The following is a 26,810-nucleotide window of genomic DNA, read 5'->3' on the forward strand; positions in this document are numbered from 1 at the left end:
TTTGAAACGGGAAAAGGAATTACAGCAAATTTTAAATTTCACAAACACCACAGTCTCAGTATCTAGGAAAAGAGCATGATAATTTTATTAATTAACTGCCTATCTTTTCCATTTTACCTATATTGCTCCTTTCTATCCTTCCTTTTTTATTTCTTTTTTTTTTTTTTTTTTTGGCTAGTTACTCTCTAATCTCCTCTTCATGGGACAATGATGTTATAACATTTTCTCCATAGCAAATAGAAGGAGAAATAGAAATAGACCTTTGGTCTAGCCCAGTTTATTAACATTTGCTTTTTATTTGCCAATCACAGAAATATTTCTTGTAGCTTTACAACTTAGCAGTAACATCATGCAATTTTTAGGGTTGTTGTTAAGTTTGAGTGAACACCAATATGTTCTTTTTATATATTTGAGATGTACCATTTGGAAAAATTTCCCAGAGACCAGCCTCATCATGCAATTCAAGCTTTGTTTCTCCGCTTCTTACATAATTCTGTGCTGAAATACCAGGTACCATGTCTTGTGATTGCAGGTGAATTAACACAATCAATGACAAGAGCATTCCTAGAAGCCTTCTTACCTCCAGGAGGAGAACAATAATTTAACTTTAGGTAGATGTCACTGCAAACCACCAAAGGAAAAAAGAAAAGAAAAAAAAATCCTGCTAACTACCAAACATTACCTAAGTCACCAGTCCCTCAGCCAGATCCCAACCATGTCCACAGCCATTCCAACACCAAAGCCTTCAGGGTTAAGTGTGGTGTGTGGGAAGTTGGACTGGAAAGAGATAGTGGTCTTAACTGATTGCAAACAGCATATTTTACTTTTGCAAATTTTATTAAAAAGTTATGAACACATGAACACATTCCAGATCTTCGGAAGCAGTGCATGAGAGAGGGGACCCCTGCAGGTTAAGGTTCATTAGCTTTATAGGAAATCCACTTCTGCTACATTCAAATCCTGTCTTTGCCACTCACTAGGGTCTTCCGACAAATTGCTTACCTACCCCGTGACCTCAGCTGTAAAATGGGAAGAAAACATGGCTGCTTTCACCACCAGACTGAGCTGAGTAATTTGTGGGAGACGATATGGTCTGCAAAGCCTGAAAGGTTTACTGTCCGCCCTTGACAGAAAGTTTGCCAACCCCTTCCTATTAAATGCCATTAGAAGGTCCTGATTACCAAGCTTCATCTCACCTTCCCACCTACAAGGTTGCAAAGCAGGTATGTTTCTCCCTCTTGGTCGAAAAGCAAACTAAGATTCAAGGAAAGTCAGTGACTTGCCCCAGGTTCCAAGGACAGTGACGAGGCTCACCTCCAGTCTACAGGACTCCAGATTCCAGTGACCCCTCCATCACGCCACGCTGCCACTGAAGCGAACCACGCAATGCTCAGGGTCCATGGTCGGGAGGGGTGGGAAGAAGCTCCCTCCATGCACGTAGTTGGCTCCCATCTCCCTGGTGGGCAGTAATGCAAAGCTCCTGGAGTGGCTGGCTTGGCCTCCCACGGCAGTGTTGCCCGCCTCCCCGTTAGCAGCCTTGATCGCTGTAAACACACTATTTTATTTAAAGTGTGGTTTCAAACTGTGTGCTCGCAGGAGTGGAATATTCAAGTATAAAGAGTTTGATTACAAGTGTTTCTCAGATGATTTAAGTATTTAAGCCATTGTATTCCATTGTAAAAGTTTATATTTTGAAAAAAAAAAAAAGCAAAAATAATTGGCTTCTTCTGTAAGCAGGGGCTCCTTTGAAGTCCATTAGAGGGGGAAAAAAAAAAAAGCCCCCGTAAGGAAGGGCTCCATTTTGGTGACCAGATGGCCAGTCACTAGGAGCGGTTCTGGAAAGAAGGATGGCTTTCAGTGCCTGTTCCCAGAGAGAACTTCTCGGCTACCCCTAAGCCAGCAGGACAATCTGAGTTCCTCAGTCTCCAACACCCTCACTGGCTAAGGAATCCCCTGCCTGGGGACTGCTGTCATTTCTCTTCCTTCCCCCTTCCTCCTGCCCTCCGTGGACAGTTCAGAACCCAAGACGACCAAAGTAATCTGTGGACCGTGTGGCCATGTTCTCAGCACAGGCATCCTTTGCTGTAATCACCTCCATTTCTAAGGGGGGTCACCGTGAGGAGGGTCAAAGATTGGCAGAGGTGGACAGACTCCCAATTGTTTTACTACGGGTTTGTCCTGGAACCCACCCGAAACCCTCTGTCTGGTGACCCAGTGACAAGACACCAGGAGAGCCTTCCCGGGAACATGAGAGAGGTGCAGGCCGCTTCATTTTTTCCTGTTTGGGGCACCCTTGGAGGGGTGTGGGGGTTGGCTATAGACCGAGGACGTCTCTGTGGTGAAAATGAACCCATCCGGGCTGGTTGTTAGGGATGTGATCTTTATAGACACAAAACCTTTGAAGTTTCCCATTGATTGTGTTGATTTTTCTGTAGAACAAAGTAGAGGTAGTCGCGGAAAGAGAACGCGTGGGAACCAGTGGTGACAAGTTGAATCCCAGGTGCACAGGACCTCTAGACTGTCCCCCCGGGGAGACTGGTGGGTCCGGGCAGAATGGGAACCTGACCTTACCCAGATGGTGAAACTCCTCGTGCAAGGAAGGTACAGGAGTTCCGTCAGCCCCCCCACCCCCACTCCGGGGGGACTTGGCCATGTTTTCTACCCTTGTCCCCCCTCCCAAAAGGAGTCCCCACTGAGCTAGGGCCCTCGGGCAGGACTGGCAGGAGACAGTCCAGCCCTTCCTCCTCTTCCTCCCCTCCCTAAAGGGCCACGACAGACAGTGGCTGCAGGGTCCACGCCAGCACAGGAGGGGGAGTAAGGCATCTCTGTCAGCACGGTCAGGGTCAGGGCATGTGGGAAGCCACTCTCAGCCTAATGCCTCACCAACTGGTCTTAAATGCAGGTGCCTGGAAATGGAGTGCTGGCATTCGGAAGCAGCTAGAAAATGCATTGCAGGAATTTAAGAAAACGGTGGTTGGAATCATCTTCATCGCCCACCGCTGTTCTGGATGAGGGTTTTACAAAGCCGGTTCATCACACAGTATCTCGCAGTCCCCGCTGTAATTCACAACCTGGGTGGGATCCAGCCCGCCGCGCTCCCTCCCGCTCCTTCCCTGCTCCGTTCCACTCCTTCTTGGCTCTGGCTCTTTGTCACTATCTGTTCATGAAATGACACCCCTACATAGTAAAAGAACCTTCCTGCAATCTTCCTCTGGGCAGACCTGTGAAGTGTAAAGAGCTCTCAACAGAGTGTCAGAAAACCTGAATTCTAAGCCCTATGACCTTGAGCAATTCACTTAACCTTTCAGGAATCCAATTAATTGGCATTAATATGGGAGTGGATTCTCTCTAGGATCTCTTGCCGCCCCCAAACCTATGGCCTTTAGTAGGGGAACAGGAATTGTCCACAAACAATAATGGCAAGGAAAACCGAAATTTATTCATGTGGAGCACTGAATGGACCATTGGGTATGAAGGGTCATTTAGGAGGAAGTATGCGCCCCCCGAGGCATCCATGAGCTGTATGAATTATTATTTTGATAGCCTCCGAGGACAAATTCACACCACCCTTCACCACCAAAACGATTAAACCAATTTAGGAATGTGCAAAGTTACAAGGGCAAACTTAATTTTGATAGAGAACAGGAAATTAGAGACTACACACCCTCCACCCTGAAAAATGAAACAGATCTGGTTGTGAATTAACCTATTATTACTTATTATGAGGGGGGAGGCCAAAGAGTCTTGCTTCTAAGATACGGTAACGGTGTCTCATTTCCTGTTGGGGGTATGCATGGAAAGCTAATTCGTTCAGACTGATTTCTCCAGGGCTGTGTCACACTCGGCTTCTTCCCGCCTGGGTTACTTTTCTATGAGATTGAGATGAGGCTGTCATGTCTGCAGACTTACAGAGAAGAATGGCCCTAACCCATATGCCCACGGACCACTGAAACAGCAAGACAGGGGCTGATAAATGGGAAGGTTTATATAAAGTTTATGCCATGACTGAGCATTGCACTTGAAGATGCAAATATCATGATAGATGTCAAACAGCTTTTCATCCTGAAATGTAGCATAGAAAAAAAAAAATCTTTAAAAAACTCATCATCAGCTCAAAGCCCTTCTCACAGACCAAGAAACTCAAGTCCACGGAAGGGACAGATATGCGTGGAGTCACTAGGAAGAGAATGGCCGAGTCCCACCTGGACGTCCGAGGCGAGCGGCAGGTGGCCAGACTCCGTCCACTCTTTCTCTGTGTAAATCGCGTAAGAACATAGAGGGTAATTTACCTTTTTCATCAGCTTAAACGTGTTGACTTCAGAGTCTCAGAATGCTTTCTTTGTGATCCCAGTTTGTTTTGGAAGCTGCAAGTTAAATTCTAACAATTAAAACAAGTTAGACAAGTAAAGGACTCATTTGCCGGAAATGCCATGAAAGGCGGAGTTCCGTCTAAGTGAAGCGTATGGCAGTTTTTATCTTATGATTAAAAGCTACCACTTTGGAGTATCTCTTTCATGCCAGGAGTCATAATTGACATGGCACAGCCTGACCTCCACGGGGTCCTCGCACAGATGCTCTGGACAGTTAGCAGTCCGATCCGAGCCCTCCAAGACCATAGCCTCCCACTGCCCCCCGCTCTCCAGGGTGGCTGATGCGGGCTGGGGCGCTGCCTCATTCCTGGGTGATGTCGTGGCCAAAGGAGGGACGCCTAGTTGGAGCCAAGCCACTGGTCCTCTGTCCCAGCTCTGAGGCAAAATAACACAAACAGGAAGCCAACCGGGGCTGAATCATTCCGAGAACAGGACCTTCAAGACAGTCACTGAGTTCCTCTCCCAGACCCCTGGAGCTGGGCGTGGGCTTTGTTCTCCTAGGGGGCTGTTTGTCCCACTATTCCTCTCACTGAATAGGGATCCCTACCCCATTCCTTCCTTTGTGTCACATTGTTTTATTTGGTCTCTTTTACTTGTAAGCAAAGAATCCCAAACCATATCTCACTACACCACCACACAGAAAACCTTTGTTTTGCTTTTAAATACCAACGTTTATATCAACCTTCTACAATCTATGCCATCCACATCTCTGCCTTCTTATGCACAACAATGAATCCTGTATTAATGGGAGCATTTGGGGTGCCTTGAAATGAGTGCAGAAGGCATAGTAAGTTATGCCCAATTCTTTGCTGAGCCCAAGACACAGAGTGGAAGATATTCTAGGGGAGGGAATATTGGATTCTGTTTTTCTTTTCTGCTCAATCTCTAACATGAAACTCTCTGCTTTGCCTCAGTCCTCTGGATCTCCTGGGACCCCTGGACTCCCTGCTCTCAAGTCCTAGGCAGGTCTTCCCTTAACCCATGTCCTCTCCCCCATCATCCTCTGTGTTCTCCAGCTGGTGCCAAGAATGATCTGCCTCCTTCCATCCACAGGGCCTCCATACGACTAACTTCTTTCTCATCAGGGTCTCCAGACTCATTGATATGCAACTAAGGAGCCTGGCCTGGGCCCCGGAGGGTGGGGAGGTTGAGGGGTCCGAGGGGAGAAGCTCATGGCTGATGCATGATTATTTTAGTATTGTGGACAGTGGCAGGGAGTTTGAGTAACAAATAAGAGGAAAGCTATGGAGGGTCCTTGAATGTCCTGTACCAGCCCTGCTGTCACTGGTCGAGCACGGGGCTCGGTCCCGGTTTACCCAGCCGTCTCTGTGGACAGCTGAGTCCATTCACTTCCTGGGCTTTAAACACCCTTTTCCCGCAAGACTTTAGAAGCTGAGCTATCCCAGGGCTGCACAGCATTCAATATTCTCCTGCACGTGTGTGTGCATTCTCGCTCACGAATTCCTCTGGGTGGGCTGGAAGAGAACTTCAGAATCTGAAAAGAATGGGTTCCTTAGTCCGCAGAGCTCGCTCGTCTGGTGGGTCTGACTGCTTCATGGTCCCTGTGGCCTGCCTCTACATGTACTTCATCCCCACGAGAGGCAACCAAGCGGGCTCGCACCTGCTCCAGACCTTCGGGGAAACCCTGGGCCATATGCCAGTTCCTGGACTGAGAAGGGAAGACGCAGAGTTTGATAAAACACAGTCCCTGACCTCCAGAACACCAAGACCAGGACCAAACTTGGCCAGTGAAGAGATCATTGCTTCTCTATGGACCAAGTGCCATTCGAGAGGGGCATGTGGGGATTCTGTCCCATGGGCTTCGGAGAAGTAGAGGGGACTCTGGAAATACGGGACGATCCCTCCTTTTCTACTGCACCAGCCAGCGGCCAACTGTGCTGAGGGGAAAGCTACAACCCACCACCGATTTCTAGCACTGTTCTGGGTTCATGCAAAATTCAGCCAAGATCTCAGCTCTCTGCCATTGTGATTACTTGATCGATGCGTATTTATCAGTCACATCAACATCAACATCACTGGCTCTCCCTCTGAGAAGAGCCATGTGATGAGAGGCCTCATTTAGCTGCTGGGAACACGAGCCTGGCTTTCACGGCAAAGCATCCCCGGCCGCTCTGAAGGAGTCATTGGACCCAGTGAGGAACTGATGTGATGAACACCATTAACTGATTCATTTTCCCACTGCTACATTGGTTCTCTTCAGACGCCTGAGGCTAATGTTGAGTCTTGCCGCTCGATGCTATTTTCTGGTCCCTCACAGGCAGCTCACACGAAGACATTGGTCACACAGTTTCCTCAGTGAATCCACGGTGTAACGTTGGAAGAGATTGTGTGGCCTCTGCCTAAAAACGCAAGCCCCTGAACGAGGGGACAACTAGGCAGGGCCCCTCAGTGGTCCCAGGCAGATAATACCGAGTTTCAACCTTCTCAGACTCCCCTTCTCTGTGTTAAAGTTCAGAAGAGTCCTGTTTTCCACAACACTCTGCTTGCTTGCTTTATTTATTTTGTCCCTAAAAACGGATGCTCTCTGCCTACCGTCCCTCTCCTTGAGCTTCCCTCCTCCAGATCTTCATACAACTGTCAGCGTAAGGTGAGTTCCCAACAGTGAAATGTAAGTTCCGTACGGAAGGGGTCTGCTTGGCTCCTCCCCCACCCCTGTCCCCAGCACTGCAGAGGGACAGGCACAGGACAGGTATGGACCAGACTGCTGCAGGAAAGAACCTTCTCCACTTTTCCACTTGAGCTCTCCGCTCTGTGGGGATGACTCCTGTCTCAAGTTCTCTCCTACACCGAGTCCCACATCTCAGCGGCTGGCCTGCGTTTCCCTCGGCTGCCTGCTCACACTCAATATGATCGCAACAAACGGCCTTCTCTTTCTCTCCACACCAGCATCCCCACCGGACCCTCCTGGTTCTGGCAGCAATGCTGCCCTTCACCCGACCACTCGTGTACAAAGCCCCTGTGTGGGGCTGCCTCCTCACCTCCTTCTGTGGTCCTTCTTCCTGTCCCTGAGTCTGCTTCTTTGTTCACTGCACAGTTGCCAGCCACCTTCCTTTTCTGGTCTATCCAGATCTCATGGTCTAACTCAGAATCAGATGTACCCTGCAATGACAGCCCCTACGTGACGCATCATCTTCTAATCCATCGGTCACTCTTCCTCCAGGTTACATTCCTCCAAAATACTACCTACGTCTGCTGCTTCTCTAACCTAATCAAGGCTCATCAGCTCCTCCCTATGGCTGACTCTCTTGAACCTTGGCATTCAGGGGCCTTCATGGTCACCCCTTCAAAATTTTGTCTAGTCTTACCTCCAGCGATCCCCAAGTCAGCACCATCCTTCAATGTAACATTTTCTCCTGGATATGCCTTACGTCTTCCCTCTTCTGGACTCATGTCCTCTTTACCTTGGGACTTGCCTTGGGACTCGGCTCAACTCTGTTTAATGAAGTCTCACCCAGAGGTCAAGATCAGCCCAGATCACACCTCCCCCAAGAAACCTTCCCTTCCTGACCACAGCTTTCTCCCCCTCACCTGAGTTGCTATCGCTGTGTTCTCTGCACCATTGACTCGACCTTAGCATATAGTGCTCGGATCCTCAGTAATTTTGTCATGTGTCTTATCTCCCCAGCCACCTTGTAAACTCCTTTTGAACAGAGCTCACGGATCATGTTTTCTTATATTCCCTACAGCGGTTAAGCTGCTGGCTCCCCAAATCCGGGCCTTGCACAGAGTCGGAACTCAGTGGATATTGGTTGATTTTAAAGGAAAATAAGACTTAAATAATTGAACATCTGGATAAGAATCAAACGATACACATCTAGGGAACAGCAGTTCCTTAAGGTATTTTTAAAGTGTTTTCCCTGAAAAAACTGGATGCTTTGAACAGCACCAACATCCCATGTTAGATATGAAATAGGTAAGCTTACCTTAGGACGTTATTTCACTGTTACTAATTTCTAGAAGAAAGAAAATTAGAAAGCCCATTATATTCCAGTCATGAAAGTAGGTCATCTGAAAATAGATGTTAATTTTCTATATTTAAATCACATCATTTCAGCAATAACATGGTAGACTTAGTAATAATGAAGGGTTCACAACATAGCTCTTTTGTAGTGTTTGTGTTTTAAATCAACACAAAGGTGTTATTGTTTTATTCTGATTCGAATAGGTTAAACTACATCAGCTTTGGCGTTTAGGAACAGTCTCCCATGTAGTTCCCGACTCTAAAGCCCTGGTTTGGTCCCCTCCCCTCCAACTTCCTTCCTCCTCTCCACCCCCAAATTCGTATGTAGAAGTCTAATCCCCAAGGTTATTGATTTAGGAGGTGGGGCTTGGGGGAGGGAAGTAGATCATGAGGGTGGATCCCTCACCAGTGGGATTAGTGTCCTTATAAGAAGGGGCGGGAGAGAGCGTGCTTTCTTCCTCCACTCTCTACCACCGGAGGACACAAGCAGACAGTCATCCGGAAACCAGAAAGCAGGCCATCATCACGCACCAGATCTACGAGCACCTTGATATCCTGGTCTTGGACTTCCTGGCCTCCAGAAGAGTGAGAAATAAATATTTGTTTGTAAATTTGTTTGTAAATTTTTACAGCAGCCTGAATTCAGACACTCCGCTGTCCCAAGCCTGTCCCCAAGCCTGTCCCCTCTGTGCCATCTACTTTCTGACAAATAGAGTCCCAGAGCTATGGCTAATAATCTACTGGGCTTAGGCCCAGGAACATATTTGTCAAAAATGTTCCTGTGGTGATTCTGAAGAGAAATAAGCATTGGGAATCTCCAATCTTCAGGCACAAGAAAGCTAAGTGGCCTCTAAAGAGCCATGATGTAGCTTATAAGGCTCTGCCTTCCTCTGCCCACCAGTACAGCCTGAGGTGGACCACTCCTCTCTCTCTCTCTCTCTCTCTCTCTCTCTCTCTCTCACACACACACACACACACACACACATGCATCTATGTCTTCTCTCTGCACAGATGCTTCACCTGCCTGGGTCACCCCTTTCCACCTTGCCCATTCACCCAGTCCCTCTTCGGACACTTGATAAACACCACTTCCTCTGTAAAGCCTTCTGGAAAATTCTCCACCTGACTAGAGCCTTTGCTCCTCTGTATCACTGCTTCCCTGTGCACTATTCTAGTTGAACACCCTTCATTCATGCATGTATTCAATGAACATCAGGGAAGCACCAATTTTGTGCCAGGCCCTGCACGGGGACTGGTCATACAGAGCTAACGGAGGCACCATCTCTGGGACCAAGGAGCTTGGGGTCTCACTGGAGAGACCAACCAGAAAACCCAAGATGAGATTTTCAACTTCTAATGTCCTTCCATCAGAGAGACCATGAGAGAGCAGCTCTTAGTCAGGTGCTGTGGTCAGAGTTTCCTCTTTGAAAAGCTGACTCTTTAACTGAGGTTTTGTATTATACTGCACTGGATCTTGTGTTTGTTTTCCTCAAGGCAAACACAGTCATACAGTACAAAGAGTCAAACTGTTTTCAATATTTGTTGTGGAAAACGTAAGATCTTTCTCTTTTTCCACCCTTCCTCACTGATCTGAAGATGGCCACATCTACCCGCTTTAGCTGAGTGTTTTTGTTTTTACCTCCATGTCTTCAAATGCCATCTTGAATTGTTATCATTTGATTTTTCAGCTTTGGGCATTTTTTTTTAATAGACATTGCCCTAGGGAAAATAAGACTTCACAGTCCCACTTCCCAGGTATGCTCCTTACATCTCCCAACTTCCCAAAGGAGTTTCATTGTAGTTTTGATTGGTTCATTAAACATTATGATTTGATAACATAGCTAACTCATAACATTGTGTTTTTCCTGGAGTTGAATTATCCTTTTCTTTTTAAAAAATCTGCATAACATGCTCTATCCTTATCACTAACTGAAGACCAAATGGAAAACTGTCTAAACATTTTTTCCAAGAAGTCCAAATGCATTCAGTATTTTTTCAAGTTTATTTTGCTAAGGAAGCTCTCTCCCAGAGCCTTCAGCCATGCTCCAGGCTGACCTGGTGGCCCTGTGTGCCCAGCACCCAGCTATCACCCAGCTATATACTTCAGCACCCTCAGAGCTCCCTTCACCTCTCTCCTGCCTTGAGTGCTGCTTTCTGTATCACGTCTTCCTCTTTTTTGATGTGTGGCCCCATTTTGGTAGACCACATTCTCCAATACCTTCCTTCAAAATGTTCCTAGAGACTTTGCACATCTGGAAATGTCTTTATTCTAAAGTGACACTTGATTGATTGTTTATGTTTAGCAGTTGTTTTCTTTTTTTTTTTCATTCTTTTTATTTCATTATGTTATGTTAGTCACCATGTAGTACATCATTAGTTTTTGATGTAGTGCTCCAAGATTCATTATTTACATACAACACCTAGTGCTCCATGCAACACATGCCCTCCTTAATACCCATCACTGGGTTAACCCTGCCTCCAGCCCCCTCCCCTCTGAAACCCTCAGTTTGTTTCCCAGAGTCCATAGTCTCTCATGATTCGTCTCCCGCTCTGATTTCCCCCCTTCATTGTTCCCTTCCTTCTCCTAACATCCTCCATGCTATTCCTTATGTTCCGCATATGAGTGAAACCATATGATGATTGTTTTTCTCTGCTTGGCTTATTTCACCCAGAATAATCCCCTCCAGTTCCATTCATGTCAATGCAAATGGTAGGTATTCATTCTTTCTGATGGTGGAGTAATATTCCATTGTGTATTTGGACCACATCTTCTTTATCCATTCATCTGCTGAAGGGCATCTCAGCTCCTTCCACAGCTTGACTATTGTGGACATTGCTGCTTTGAACATTAGGGTGCATGTGCCCTTTTTCACTACATCTGTATCTTTGGGATTAATACCTTCAAGCTATATTACAAAGCTGTGATCACTGAGACAGTAAAGTATCAGCACAAAAACAGACACATAGATCAATGGAACAGAATAGAGACTCCAGAAACGGACCCTCAACTCTACGGACAACTAATATTTGGCAAATCAGGAAAAAATACCCAATAGAAAAAAGACAGTCTCTTCAATAAGTGGTGCTGGGAAAATTGGACACCTATATATGGAAGGATAAAACTGCACCATTCTCTTACACCATACACAAAAATAATGGATGAAAGACCTTAAAGTGAGACAGGAATCCATCAAAATTCTAGAGGAGAGCATAGGCAGTAACCTCTTTGACATCAGCCACGGCAATTTATTTCAAGATATGTCTCCAAAGGCAAGGGAAACAAAAGCAAAAAATGAACTTTTGGGACTTTATCAAGATAAAAAGTTTCTGCACAGCAAAGGAAATAGTCAACAAAACTAAGAGGCAGCCCACAGAATGGGAGAAGATACTTGTAAATGACATTACAGATAAAGGCCTGTTATCCAAGATCTATAAAGATCTTTTTAAACTCAACCCTCAAAATAACAAATGACCTGTCAAAAGAATGGGCAGAATACATGAACAGACACTTCTCCAAAAAAGACATACAAATGGGGGCACCTGGGTGGCTCAGTGGGTCCTGGGATTGAGCCCCGCGTCCGGCTCTCTGCTCAGCGGGGAGCCTGCTTCTCCCTCTCTCTCTGCCTGCCTCACTGACTACTTGTGATCTCTCTCTGTCAAATAAATAAGTAAAATCTTAAAAAAAAAATAAAAAATAAAAATAAATTAAAAAGATATACAAATGGCTAACAGATCTATGAAAAAATGTTCAACATCACTAGCCATCAGGGAAATACAAATCAAAACCACAATGAGATACCACCTTACACCAGTTAGAGTGGCAAGAATTAACAAAACAGGAAATAAAAAATGTTGGTGAGGATGTGCAGAAAGGGGAGCTCTCTTACACTTGGTGGGAGTGCCAGCTGATACAGCCACTCTGGAAAACAGTATGGAGGATCCTCAAGATGTTAAGAATAGAGCTATCCTACAATCCAGCAATTACACTATTAGCAGGTGTTTTCATTTGGGATTCTCCTGGCAGCAAATCCTGAGATAAGTTATCGAGTGCAAGTAATTTATTTGGGAGATAATCCCAGGAGGCACCACGAGGGAATGGACACATAAGACAAGAAAAGGAAAGATACCTATACAGGTCACCATTGTGGACAACTGGACCTCTGTCCTGCTGGGACCCCAGGACACTATACAGAACATGCCTAAGAGATGTCGCATCTCAGGGAAAAGAAAGTCCATCAGCAGTTGAGAGCTGCCACTGGAGTAGAATAAGTAGTGGCCAAGGTCATGGAGACAGTCAATGACGGATTTTAGGAATGCTAACATTGCTACCCACCCCAGACTCCTTTTCACTGTTTTGTCTCAGTGTCTGAATGTAACTCATGAAAACTACTTCTGGACCATCACATCTCGAGAAGCCCCCTGGGAGTCTACAAAGATGTCCTCCCCTCCGGGATGACCCACTCAGAAACTGGCCTCTGCCAACATAGCCACGTGGTATCTACTGTACCAGCCCTCCAGACCTGCAGCTGTGTCTCGGACCAGCCAGCGCTCTCAAAATGCAGTCCCTGGACTCGCAGCAGCAGCGGCACTTGGGGAATGTCAGAAAAGCAAATGATCAGACCCAGACCACAGCTACTGAACCCAAAGCTCAGGAGGTGGAGTCCAGCAATGTGCGTTTCTACCAGTTCCCCAGGGGACTCTGGCCCACTTCGGTGCAAACACCGCTAGTCTGCAGGGTCTATCCCCAAAGGCACAGAGCACACGTTATATTTCCTTACATCCTTCCACGTGCCTAGCTCTGTAGGTGTTCATATGTTCGTGTAATTAAATTTGATAAGTGACTTAAAGAGATTAAGATTAATCAGATAGAACACTGAGAGAGTAATTAAGCCACAAATCCCATATGCGTGTAAGCGAAGTGGGGAGGCAGGGCACATCTGCGGGGACAAGGACCTAGAGGGGCATGGGAGGAGCCCTGGGGAGAGAAGGACAATGCTAAGAGCAAACGCGGCCTGTTCACAAGGTTGCCTCTGATGCCCCAGAACACCTGTATGATTTTGGTTTGACCTCGTTAATAAAGTATGATGCAGATGGTGAGAAAAGCAAAAAAAGAATTAAGCAATATGCATTTTCTGTTTTCCCCCTGCTATCTTAGGAAGAAAGAACATGCATACATTTGTGCTCTAACAAACACCCAAAGACAAGGCAGCCATGCACACAGCTGGGCTCCCCAGCAGCTGTGGTCTGTGGGGTTTCCCACGGTGGCCTGCAAGACCCAATCTTCCACACAGGCCACAGGCAGAAGGTGACCAGCACTCTGCTCCATTACCGTGTATCCTTAACATCTTTCAGCTGCCTGCGGGGACATATATTACTGGTGGCCCTGGCAGGCAGCAGACTGAGCCAGACAGGAACACGTGAGAATAGAACAAGGTTTCCTTTAAAGGGATGTAGACTTGCAAAAGGTGTGCTGAAAATACTGGAACTGCCTGATCTGCTGTAGTAATGGGAGAAGCATTTGTAACTGGGCATCTCAGCTCCCCCCAGCAGGCACCCTTCTGAAGCCGGGGACACACAACCCATGGCACCTTCACTGTCCTACTGCAGAGAGACAGGATTAACAGTGAGAATCACGAGAGCGACAAACGAACCACTAGGCACGGCGCTGGGCCTCTTACATACCCTGCTTCAATTCACCCTTATGAAGTCACAGGCTTGTTTGTAGTTGGAGACCGTTGTCAAAGTCACAGGAACCAAAAGCGGAAAAATCCCCTGGATTTAATGTTGAAAGCTCAGGAAAGCATTTTCCAAGCACTAGCTACGTGGAGAAGAAAGAAAGAAATAGTTAAAGACCTCAGGGCTCTGGGGCCTGGCTTCAAATTCTGGCTCTGCGTCTCAGCCCTTCTGTACCTTGGTTTTCTTATCAGTAAAGCTGGATATGTCATATGGAAGTTTTGAGGATTAAGTGAATCATATAAGGCCCATAGGAAGCCCTCAGTGAAAAGCGACTACTGTCATGTGCACCTGAAATCTCGCATTCACATATAACCTTTGAATCTTGAAACCACTCTATGAAGTAGGTAACTTATCATCCCGATTTTGCTGATAAAGAAACAGGTTTAGGTGGAGAGCAAGGCCAGATACCTTGTTCAAGACCACAGGGATGGAAGGAGCCAGGAAGGGGCGGTGAACTCGGGCCTTCAGACCTGCCAGCGCACGTTCCCAAATCAACCTCTTCCCGCCACAGCTCATAATCTCCCATGTAAAGAACCGTATGCACAATCACATACCAAAACAACAGCAACAAGAAGAACAACAACAAAAAAAAAACAGACAAAACCCCCTGCTTTCAGAATGTATAATATGACCATTTAATTCAGGTCCTCTGAGACACAGATGCCATAACCAGGATTAGCTGTGTAGAAGATTCTAGGGGGGGCAATGCCTAGAGAGGAAATAGGAATGGAGCCAGAGGAGGCTGAGAGAGCCCTCAAGTCTCTGGGGTGTAGAGGAGAAAGGTCCAAGGGGGCAGAGGAGGGCGAGTGTGAGACTGCAGACCCTTCTAGGAAAGGTTTGCCAAGGCCCATGACGGGGAGCCCAAACTTCCTGCCACAGGACTCCGTGTCTCCCAGCAACTCCCATCAAGTTCAGCCACTGGCCAAGAGCGCTGTGTGGGAAGCATTAGGCACCCAGGGTGATGGTCTTCAGCTGGGACCACCACCCATGAAGCTCCTCACCGTTGGTGATCTGAGGGGTGCATTTTCATGGCCGGCATCCTTATCAACTGAAAGTGAAACTATCTGGTGAGAAATTCTGCAGGAAGGCCCTGAGCTCTGGCTGAGCCATGTTTTGAAGCCACGCTTTAGAAATTAAAAGTTAGTTACCTCAAAAGAAAAAAACTCTCCACAACAAATGCCTCTTCCTCCAGGGAGCCTTCCCAGGGAACACAGGCCAAAGCAGGTGCCTTGGAGTCTCTCCCTCCTCCATCGGCCATCAGCTCTGCCCTGCAGTTCATTTCTTCCTGTCAGCCTCACCTCCTCACCTCCTCGGACTTAAAAAACCTGCGTATTCTCCCTTCTGTGAACTTCTTTTGTCCTTTGTGATGATGCCAGATTTGTTTCATCTTTTAAGAAAAATGTCCTGGTTCTCAAGGGAACCTCACTCTCCAGACGGGGTTGTCAGATTCCTTGGCGGGGGGGGGGGGGGGGGCGGATTCACCAAAGAGGTTAAATACCGGGTGTTTTGTGAAGTCACTGAAGATTTTATTCCGCGCTGTGCGAGCACGTTCTCTCTACTCATTCCCACTCTGGGCCTCCCCTTCCTCACGCCCTCGGCACTGCGGCAGCTCGGAAGGGTAGCGAGGAGGGCAGGATGGAAGACAAGTGGATGCTTCTAGGTGAGAGACGGATTCCGTGTGGTGTAGCCTATCCTGGTGATGGGAAACTGTCAAACAGAAGCATAAATCAATTTACCAATGCCACAGTCTCTAGTAACTCAAGCTTACCACCTCAGCTTTCACTCAGGACTGTGAATTGTTATTTTATGTGGACTTGAACCTGGATCAGCTGGGCAAAATGGTATAAACAGCACGCTGTTACCTACCATTTGTCTCAGAGGTCGTGCAAATGTCTCTTTCTGATCCAGTTCTTGTGGGTCTTTTGAATACAAGTTTCATGATTGCATAGAGAAATCCTCTGTTGCCAATCGCTTGACGGATATTGGGCAGACACCAGTTTTGTGTTACACAAATAGTGCTCCTCCCTTCTCATTCTCTCTTCCTCATGATCCATTTAATAAGCCCAGAGAGCAATGGTCCAAAATGCTCTTGGGGAAATGTGTGTAGGGAGTAATTCATAATAACGTTATAATCTTGGGACAACCCAAATGTCTTCTTAACACATAGCTGTTAAAGAATAATGATAGAGGGACACCCAGGTGGCTCAGTCGGTTAAGCATATGCCTTGGGCTCAGGTCCTGATCCCAGAGTTCTGGAATCGAGCCCAGCATTGGGCTCCCTGCTCAGTGGGGAACCCGCTACTCCCTCTCCCTCTGCCTCTCCGCACTTGTGTTTGCTCTCTCTCTGTCTGACAAATAAATAAAATCTTAAAAAAATAAAAAATAATGCTAGATTCTTTAGTTGATCCATTTAGTCATTCTTCCAACTCACACTGACTACCTGCTGTATGCGAAGCCTGGTTCTAAGCACTAGAAATCCAGCACCAAAGGAAACAGAAATTCCTGCCGGCAGATTGCTTACACTGTCTTCTTCTCGTTGTTAGGTATATCTTTCTACATCCTGAGCATGAGCTGATTCTTGAATCTCTTTCAAGTCAAGACCAACTGGAACAAAACAAGTGAAGAGTCAACTTGATTTCCATTTTACAATGGAAAGTTCTACTTCATCCACATTTTCATTTACATAGACCTGTAATTTCAATAATAAAACAGCAAACACTGCTCTTCCTCAGTATCTTTTCAGGGTCAATAACCCTTTAATTACAGGAAGCCAAAGAATTGATAAAAGATTTTTTTTATATATTTTTTCCCTCATGTTTTTGGATAGGTTGACTATTCAAATTGTAGACTCAATTTTAGGTTAATTTCTAGTTGAGTTCACAGCAGAAAATCTAAGTATTAGTTTTAAAATGTGTTTGTTATTTTAACCTGCAACTTAGCAAGGGGCTTCTAGAAGTTTACAAAGATACAGGAAGGAAAGAACTGAACGAGCTATCCTTGGAGGCCAAAACTTTCAGGCTTTTCTTGGCTTTCCCAAATGAAATGTAGCCTTCTCACCAGAGGTAAAATCATTATAGTGGGGCATAAAGTTCAAAGATGTACAGAAAGAGGGGTTCAAACACTTCGTTCAGCAATATTTGTTAAAGTACCTCCTGATATAAACTTTTGCTATCACTTCCTGAAAAAGTATTTATTTTGTTTATGCCATGTCCAATTATGAGTATGACTAATATCTGAACCAAGGTTTCTCAATCTCAGCACTATTGCTACCTGGAGCTAGATTTTTTCCTTGTTGTAGGGCTGTGCTCTCTACTGTAGGGTGTTTAGAAACCCTGGCCTCTACCACTGGATGTCAGTAGAACCCCCACCACTCTCTCACCCCATCCCTCCATTGTGACAACAAAAATGTCTCCAGGTACTGCCAAATGCTCCCTGGGGGAGGACCAAATCACTCCTGGTTGAGAACCATTGTTCTGAACAAAGTCTAAGACTCTTGTCTACTTGTTCTTTGCCACTGCATATCCTACTGGTACTTGGAAAACAAGACTGCCATGTGAGGTTGGACAGGTCCTTCAGTGCATGAGAGCACCCAGTCAAAGATGTAGGAAAGACCTGAAATCCAGTTCTTGCTCTGCTTGTAAAGCCAAAAGCCCTAGAATGAAGCTCTGTTCTGAAGAAAGGCCACTTTAGAACTCCCATGGAGGTGACTTGCAGACTAGCTTCTATTAGCAAATTAAAAAATGAATATCATAAAAAATGATAATGGCAGATGCTAAATTCATCTAGCCCAACTCCTTCAGCCTTACAGATTGGAGAACTGAGGTCCATGGATTATTCTGGAAAGATAACTGTGAGAAAATCCATCAGTCTCTAATTTCAACAGAAAACTAGAGATAAGAAGGCTGAAGCTCTTGCTTTTTGGGGATCTTGACCATCAGATGGAAACATCTAGCACGTATTTGGAGAAGGGCCCTTTCATGGGCAGAGCAAGGAAGCACAATCCAAACTTCAGGCAAGTATAAGACAAAAAAGTAGGACTCTTCTAGGAAAGATATGGACTGAGCATGAGGAATGGCATGCCCTTGACCAGGCAGGAAATACCTCTGGAGAAGAAGGTGCTGATGTTGGCTGCTGAGCTCCGTTCAAAAGTAAATCCAGAGTCTGATTCACTCTGTGGCCTTTGGGCTCATGCCCGGCGCATATTGTTAGAAAGCACAAGCACAGCAAAGCCCAACCCTGGACAACAATATTGTTGACAGCGGAGACCTGGGGGCAGTGTAAGGGGGCAAACTGTCCAGGAGGACCGAGGGTATTCCGAGACACTACGGTTTCAGTCTTCCTCACCCTCAGAGAGTTCTCTTCTCTCTACAGGAAAGCGTGGCTAAGCATAACACTCCTCCTCTTCCAGATGATCCCCACACCCGAGGAAGTAAGGTAAGCTATAACCTGTCTGCCCTGCCCGCTGGACTCACTAGCTGGAACACATCCCTTCCCAAGCAAGTGGGGCTCTGGGTCTCTGAGCCCACGGACATCCTGGAACCTCAGCACACGGGTGTCTGTCCCAAGTGCATGTTGTTCTTCTTGCCTTTGCAGGTCAGCTTTGCCTTGTTCAAGTGCTCAGCCCCTCTCACATCCCCTCAAGAATCCTGACCAAGCCCATGACAGGTCTAACAGAAGCTGTAGCAAAGGTCAGAAACACAAGCTCAGAGACAGTCACTGACACACTGCTTCCCTCTGGGCTTCTGACTGCAACCCCACGGCCCTTAGCCTGGTACCCTCCTGCCGAGGGACCTCACAGTTTCCCTGATTCCTGTCTTTCCTGTTCCTCAGGGGCGATTTCAAACATTTAGGAAGCAATTACAATGCATCAACTACTCAGAGCCAGCGCCTGGAGGCCCCCTGCTGGGTCAGATGTTAATTTGCTGGTGGTTAATTACATGGAGGTGCTGGGTCCTAGGGACTGTCCAGGACGCACAGGGACAGGGTGTAGGTCAGTGTTCTAGCCCTAGTGGGGTCTTCCTGGTAGATATCAGTCCCAAGTCTCTCCATTCTTCTGGGGTGCGCAACTGGACTCTGCCTGTCTCTTGCAAACTCATAGAGGCATCTGCAGCTTTCCTGAGGACCCGGGGGTACTTCAAGCTCTAGACAACCATCCACCCAAAGAGAGAGGTGATAGGGGCTAGAGATAACTCAGAACACGATTCCCTGGCAGTTTTCATTTCCACGGAACACCAGCTGGGGCACGTTTTCGGGAAGAGCCTCATAATATAACCCAAGTTGCTGACTCCCCTGTTCAGCTGCCCAGCTTCACAGACGTTTCTGCGCGATCTGTCTCTGTAACAATCCATAAGGCACCAACTATGCCAAAATTAAAGCGTAAAAATCAATCTGGCAGTAGCACACAGCTGGGGAGGGATTTATCTCCCGCGCTGTCCCCAGTGGGCCACAACCCTCCTCTGGCTGCCGTGGCATGTGGCAGAGGGCATTATGTCAGCAGCACGAAGCCCAGCATGTCCCTTGGGCTGTTACTTCCACGGCAGGGGTTTGGGAATTAGTCGCAGGCACTGCAGTGACAGGGAAAAGCAGCTCTCAGGCTAAGTGTAGTTAGGCAAGAGACTCTGAGGATGGAATTCTGGGAACACTGTAGTGCAGGTGTAAGATTTGGTACCCAGCCAGGGTAGGCGTGCAATTGAGCAGAACAGGCAGGAGATCTGGGACCAGGAGAATGAAGGAAGAAAGTGATCCAGGCCAGAGGGGAGGCAGAACCCGCAGCATTTCAGACTAAGGTTTTCATTGGTAGAGACTGCCCATCAGATGTATTAATTTAATTAAATCTGCTTGGCATTTAAAACTGACTACATATCTACTTAACGTGTGTGTGTGTAGATTATAATGTGAATTTCATCTTTAATGGCTCCTGTTATTCTCTTAAAATTCCGAAATTAAATTAAAAGAAATCTTGGATATTGTTAAGGGGAAGTGATACACTGAATCTGTATTTGGCAGAAGTTTCTGCAGCGTGGACTGCCCTGCGTAGATTTCTCTTTTACATGTGTTCGGTGGGGTCTCATCAAAGGGTGTGTCCTACGTAGATTTCTCTTTTATATGTGTTCAGTGGGGTCTCATTGAGGGGTGTCTCCACCTAGAACCTATGATGTGCCTTATTTGGGATCTTCTCGCGGTAATTGAGGATCTCAAGATGAGACTATCTTGGATAAGGGTGAATCCTAAATCCAATGACAGGTATCCCACTAAGAGAAAAGAAAAGGAGAAAGCACACAGAGAAGATGAGGTGAAGACAGAAGCAGAGAGTAGAGTGGTAAATCTGCAAGCCAAGGAGAGCCACAGATTGCCGGCAGCCACCAGCAGCCAGGAGAAGGCACGGAATGAATTCTCCCCCAGAACCAACCTTGATTCAATACCTTGATTTCAGACTTCTGGTCTCCAGACTGTGAAAGAGAAAATTTCTGTTATTTCCAACCACGCAGTTTATGAAACTTTGCTTTGGCCATCACAGGAAACTACTACACCTTGTAACTGGTGACCAGGTTGGGGAATGGCATATAATGCTAGTTTAGGGGTCAGAATAACCTGGATTTGGATTTGAGTCATGCCTCTGTCATTTTCTGTTTGTACAACTTCAGACAAATGATTTCTTAATGTTCCCTTCTGTGCAACCAGGTTAGTAAATACTATTTATTTCATGATGTTATCAGAATGAAATGAGATGCAGTGACAGAACACCTGGCACACAGAAAGTACTGGATAAATGTTACGTATTATCATGACCTATTATTAGAAGTTAGTTGAACACCTAAGCTAATGACTAGCTAAGGGGAAGATGGGCAAGCACACAAGTAACTTTGAAGTAGGCATTCCAGAAAGAGACAACGCCTCCTCCTCTGAATATTTGGAAGAAGTGCCAAAGAGAGTCCACTGGTTGTATTTGAAAAGAGGAGAGAGAAGAGAGAATTGGGCGAGGAAAGACGTGAACGGAGGACTGGTTTTAAAATAAAGTAAGTATTGCTATTTTGGAAGCTGAATGGGGGGTATTGCTCTGCGTTTGGGAGGAGGATGGAAGTGGAGAGATGATTATTCCAGAGAGAGGGAGAAAAGCTGTAATTATAAGGGGGATGTGCATGCCCCACATGCTGGGTGATTTAATGAACATGATTTAAGGAGGCAAGAGAAAGGAGAAGCCCAGGGAAGGATACGTCTCCTAAGTAGGATGCCTTCAGGTAAGTGAATGGGTACCTGTCTATCTCCTGGGCTGAAAGAGATGACAGGTCACAGATCTCTAGGCAATAGGGCAGAACGAGGGAAAGAGCAGTGCCCGGTACTCATGTTGGGCAGTTTAAAACACCCCAAAGGGTACAGAACATGTCCATGGGGTCTCACCAAGACTGAACTAGTCTGGGGGTGTGGCTTTGACAGCAGAGAGGATGGAATATGTTCTGGAAGAAAGAATAGGTTGAGCAAAGGTGATGGGTGCATCATAAATGAAGGTGGTACAGGAGGGAGGAACAGGCATGTGGGCATGTACAGGGGAGCCACGGGAGAGAAAGGGGAGAGGGACGCGGGCACCTCTCACTCCTGAGCAAGGGGGTGCTATGAGCAATGCTCTGGAGGGTTACTCAGGCAGCTCTGGGTAGAATGAGTGCGAGAGGGAGGAGCTATGAGGATAGTGCTTTATTAAAAAGTTTAAATTAGTGCCAATATTTAAGAATCAATATATTTTACTTAAAAGCCAGACTACTGGCATCTCTTGCCAAATCAGAAGGTCTGACAGTTCCAGGCCCATATTCAGGTGTGGTCACAGATAGTTTGAGGCAAGGAGTTGCTAATGTTTCAGAAGCTCATACTCTCTTTGCCTGGCTCCACCTTACCCACCACTTCACTCATTTCCATGACCTGCTTAGGCCCCGCAAGCCGGACATAACTAATGTAGATGTTACCGAGCAAAGGGTGATGTAATATGTTCCTGCCCTCTCTCTGCAAGAGCTAAGCTAAAATGCATCACTGATTCCATTGGTAATGTCACTTGAATCTTCTTTATCCTGAACTATTTTTGTTTGTTTTGTCTACTAGTTTTATGAATTACTGAGAAAAGAGTGCTAAAATCTCCATCTGCAACTATGGACCAGTCTGTTTCTCCAATCAGGTTTATGGGGCTTTGCTTAATGCATTTTTGAAATTTTGCTACTAAGTGTATACATATTTAAGATCAAAGTATCTTCCAGAAAAAATCAATTCTTTCATCATTAGTCTAATACAAACACTCCAGCTTTCTTACAATTATTGTTTGTCCTTTACCTTGAACATTTATATTTATATTTATATTTAAAGAGAATTTCTTATAGAAAGTATGTAATTGAATCTTACTTTTTTCATCTCTGCTTTTTTCTTAAAAAATATTTTATTTATTTGTTTGTCAGAGACAGAAAGAGCACAAGCAGGAGGGGTGGCAGACAGAGGGAGAAGAAGGTTCCCTGCCCAGATGCGGGGCTCATCCCAGGACCCTGGGATCATGACCTGAGCCGAAGGCAGACACTTAACCAACTGAATCACCCAGGCATTCCCATCTCTACTTTTTAACTAGAGTATTTATAACATCTACATTTAATGTGAGTATAGATACGGTTGTGTTTAAATCTGCATCTTGTTTTGTCTTCTCTTTGTCCCATGTGGTCTTTGGTCCTTGTTTCTGGTTTCCTGCCTACTTTTCTATTAATTGGATATTTTTAGCATTCATTTTTTTAATCTCCTCTAATAGCTTATCGACTCTCTTTTTTTTAAGTGGTTGCTCAAGGATTTAAAATATGTGCCTATAATTAACCAGAGGCAACCCAAATAGCATTAGAAAACTTCAGGTATAACCTAGGAGCTATGTAATTCCATCCCCCTAGCCCCTCTTCATTATATATGCTATTATTATGCCATATTTTTCTCCTACATATGTTATAAAGCCCATAATAAACAATAAGCTTTCCTTTAAACAAAAGTAATTCAAAATGAGTCACAAATTTAAATGTAAAAATAAACCCAACTTTTAGGAGAAAATATGAGAGAAAAATTTTGCCACTTTAGAGAAAGCATAGTTTTCCTTCTGGTTCAATTTTTTGGTAGCAGAATGAAAACTTCCAGACTCTTTTTATGAAGCCAGCATTACCCTGATCCCCAAACCAGGCAAAGACCCCACCAAAAGGGAGAATTTCAGACCAATATCCCTGATGAATCTGGATGCTAAGATTCTCAACAAGAGATCTCAACAAGATCCTAGCTAATAGGATCCAACAGTACATTGAAAAGATTATCTACCACGACCAGGTAAGATTCATCCCTGGGTTGCTAGGGTGGTTCAACATTCACAAATCAATCATTGTGATAGAACAAGTCAATAAGAGAAGAGAGAAGAACCACATGATCCTCTCAATTGATGCAGAAAAAGCATTTGACAAAATCCAGCATCCGTTCCTGATTTAAACGCTTCAAAGTATAGGGAGAGAGGGAACATTCCCCAACCTCATAAAATCTATTTATGAAAACTCCACAGCGAATATCATCCTCAATGGGGAAAAAGCTGACACCCTTCCTTTGAGATCAAGAACATGACAAGGATGCCCACTGTCACCATTCTTGTTCAACATAATATTAGAAATCCTAGCAACAGCAATCAGACAACAAAGAGAAATTAAAGGTATTCAAATTGGCAATGAAGAAGTCAAACTCTCTGTCTTCACAGATGACATGATACTTTATATGGAAAACCCAAAAGACTCCATTCCCAAACTACTAGAACTCATTCAGCAATTCAGTAATGTGGCAGGATACAAAATCAATGTACAGAAATTTGTTGCTTTCTTATACACTAACAATGAAAATACAGAAAGGGAAAGTAGAGAATCGATTCCATTTACTATAGCACCAAGAACCATGAGATACCTAGGAATAAACCTAACCAAAGAGGTAAAGGATCTGTATTCGAGGAACTACAGAACACTCATGAAAGAAATTGAAGAAGACTCAAAAAGATGGAAGACCATTCCATGCTCATAGATCAGAAGAATAAACATTGTTCAAATGTCTATACTGCCTAGAGCAATCTATACTTTCAATGCTATTCCAGTCAAAATTCCACTGGCATTTTTTAAAGAGCTGGAGCAAACAATCCTAAAATTTGTATGGAATCAGAAGAGACTCCGAATTGCTAAGGAAATGTTGAAAAAGAAACAAAACTGGGGGTATCATGTTGCCTGACTTCCAGCATTACTACAATGCTATGATCACCAAGACAGCATGGTACTGGCATAAAAACAGACACGTAGACCAGTGGAACAGAGTAGAGAGCCCAGATATGGACCCTCAACTCTATGGTCAAATAACCTTCGACAAAGCAGGAAAAAATATACAGTGGGAAAAAAGACAGTCTCTTCAATAAATGGTGCTGGAAAATTGGACAGCTATGTGTAGAAGAATAGAGAAAGCAAAGTTTTCTTAGAATACAATATGTACCTATCATAAAGAACAAAAAATGATGAATTCACTTTATTAAAATTTAAAACACTTATTCTTTGATAGACACTGTTAAAAAAATGAAAAGGCAAACCACAGGCTGGGAGAGATAAATTGCAATATGTTGATATGAAAAAGGACACATAACCAAAATATATAAAGAACTCTTATAACCCAAGACAAATAACACAATTAAAAATGGGCAAAATATTGAAAACAGAAACACATTTCACACATACAAATACATGCACATATGTGCACACACACACACACACACGAATGACCAGTAAGTACACAGGAAAATGCTCAGTGTCATTAGCTATGGTATTGAGGTACAAATTAACGCCCCAACTATACATAAAAACTCACCCACTAGAATGGCTAAAGTTTTACAAAGACTGACTATACTAAATGCTGCTGAGGTTGTGAATTAGTCCACAGAAACGGAGAGCAAGAAGCTAACTCTTTCAGTGTATTTTTGTCTTTTATCCAAAATTTTCTTCTCATAATTAGCAACTGCTTTTATCCCCATCAGACTCTTTGAGTATGAAGCTGCTCCTGTTTAGCGACCATCTGATGTGCTTGACATCTAATTAACTAAACATTTACAAAAAAATTTCAGAAGCCAGCTGACAGCCCCTGCCTAGGAAGAGCCAAAGGCTTGGGCTTGCTAGAAAGATCAAGAAAATCTGCTTAACCATGGCACAGGAGAATAATAAACACTAGATACATTCCTTCCAGGGAGATGATGTGCCCATTTCTTTTTCAGTTCCCCTGGCCCTTGTAATATTGTCTCCATCCCAACCCCTTTAGTGATTTCAAAGCCAATGAATGAGAATTCACTGCGCAAATATTGACCACCCTCAGAAGAAGAAACCTGGGAATTGTAGAAATGAGTTTTTGTCAGGATGGTACCTTGGTTTCTCTATCACTCCTGGGGAATTATGCCAGATTTCTTTTCTTTAATGGGCACATTAAGAAGTGACCCAACATTTAATAATGATGATTTACAAATTGCCGCCTAGCACAGCCTGCAGAAAGTGGCAGCCATTAGGTCCGTAGAATACAGTGTGCCAAGAACAGGTGGGAGAAGGAAATGTTTTCCATCTGGATTTCTAAGTAGTAGTTTAGGAACTTAGATTTTGCTTAGCTTCATAAAAAATGGATGAATGGCAGAGCCATGCCATCGTTCCAAATGTTATTATGCCATATGTCCTGGAGTGTGAGTGCTTCTGCCGTGCCTCTTACTCATGTCATTGTGTGGGTGGCAGTGCTCTGGCCAACAGTGACCATGCGGAGTTTGGGGCTGAGCGACTTTTATAACCATCTCACTGGGTTCCGAGAGCTCTCCAGAGCTGACAGCACACAGCTAATTAGAAAGGCAACTCAAGTTATTTACCAGATAATGAGGGGAAATGCCTGTGATTTAACTTTTACCTACTATCGTTCCCTGTGGGGTTTTTGAAGGGAAGTAATCACCTCCTCATTACGGCGAAGTGTGGCTTGGTGTGTGTTTTGTTGTTGCTGCCATAGTTTTTCCTCCTCTGAACTCTCCATGAGCCCAGGAGTTATTGTTCCCGAGCGGCTCGAGCTCCTTCAAGGTATTCCATTAAGATCACCAGTAAGATTTCCAAAAGTCAAATGAACACAGACTCTCAGCTGTTAGCTCGTCTAATATTTTTTCCTAATGTATGAATTTCTTCATCAACACACACTCTATGTTGTCTGGTCTCTGCTTTGCACAACTTCAGACAGGAGCTCACTACCTCACTTGGAAACCCATTTCTCCGTGAAGAAAATTTTTAAAACAGAACTGAAGTAGCTCTCCTTTACTGGTTCTAATTCTTTCTTCTGCCATTCAAGAAACAAGTCTACTCCATTTCCATGATGGCTTCTGTGTCAGATGCTGCTCCCACCCCTTCAACCATCCCCCAAGATGTGTCAACGGCCAAGCATCCTCCGCTCCAGCCAAGGACACTGCAATAGAATTTTGACTCTGTTTCTTCTTCTTTTTCCCTCTTTTCCTGCTTTTTGGTTTTTCCTTCATTCTCCATTCCTTCCTTTCCTCCTCCTTCCTTCCCTCCTTTGTTTCTTTTTATCAAAAAACATTTGCACTTGAGACACTGTTCAGAAACACAATCACAATCCTCCCTGTGGAAGTACTAGACCCAAATCTGCTCCACACAAGGGCAGCTCTCTTCCTAAAAACA

Source organism: Mustela putorius, unplaced genomic scaffold (assembly GCF_011764305.1).
Source record: "Mustela putorius furo isolate JIRA1106 unplaced genomic scaffold, ASM1176430v1.1 tig00003909_pilon_pilon_pilon, whole genome shotgun sequence".
NCBI lineage: Eukaryota > Metazoa > Chordata > Mammalia > Carnivora > Mustelidae > Mustela > Mustela putorius.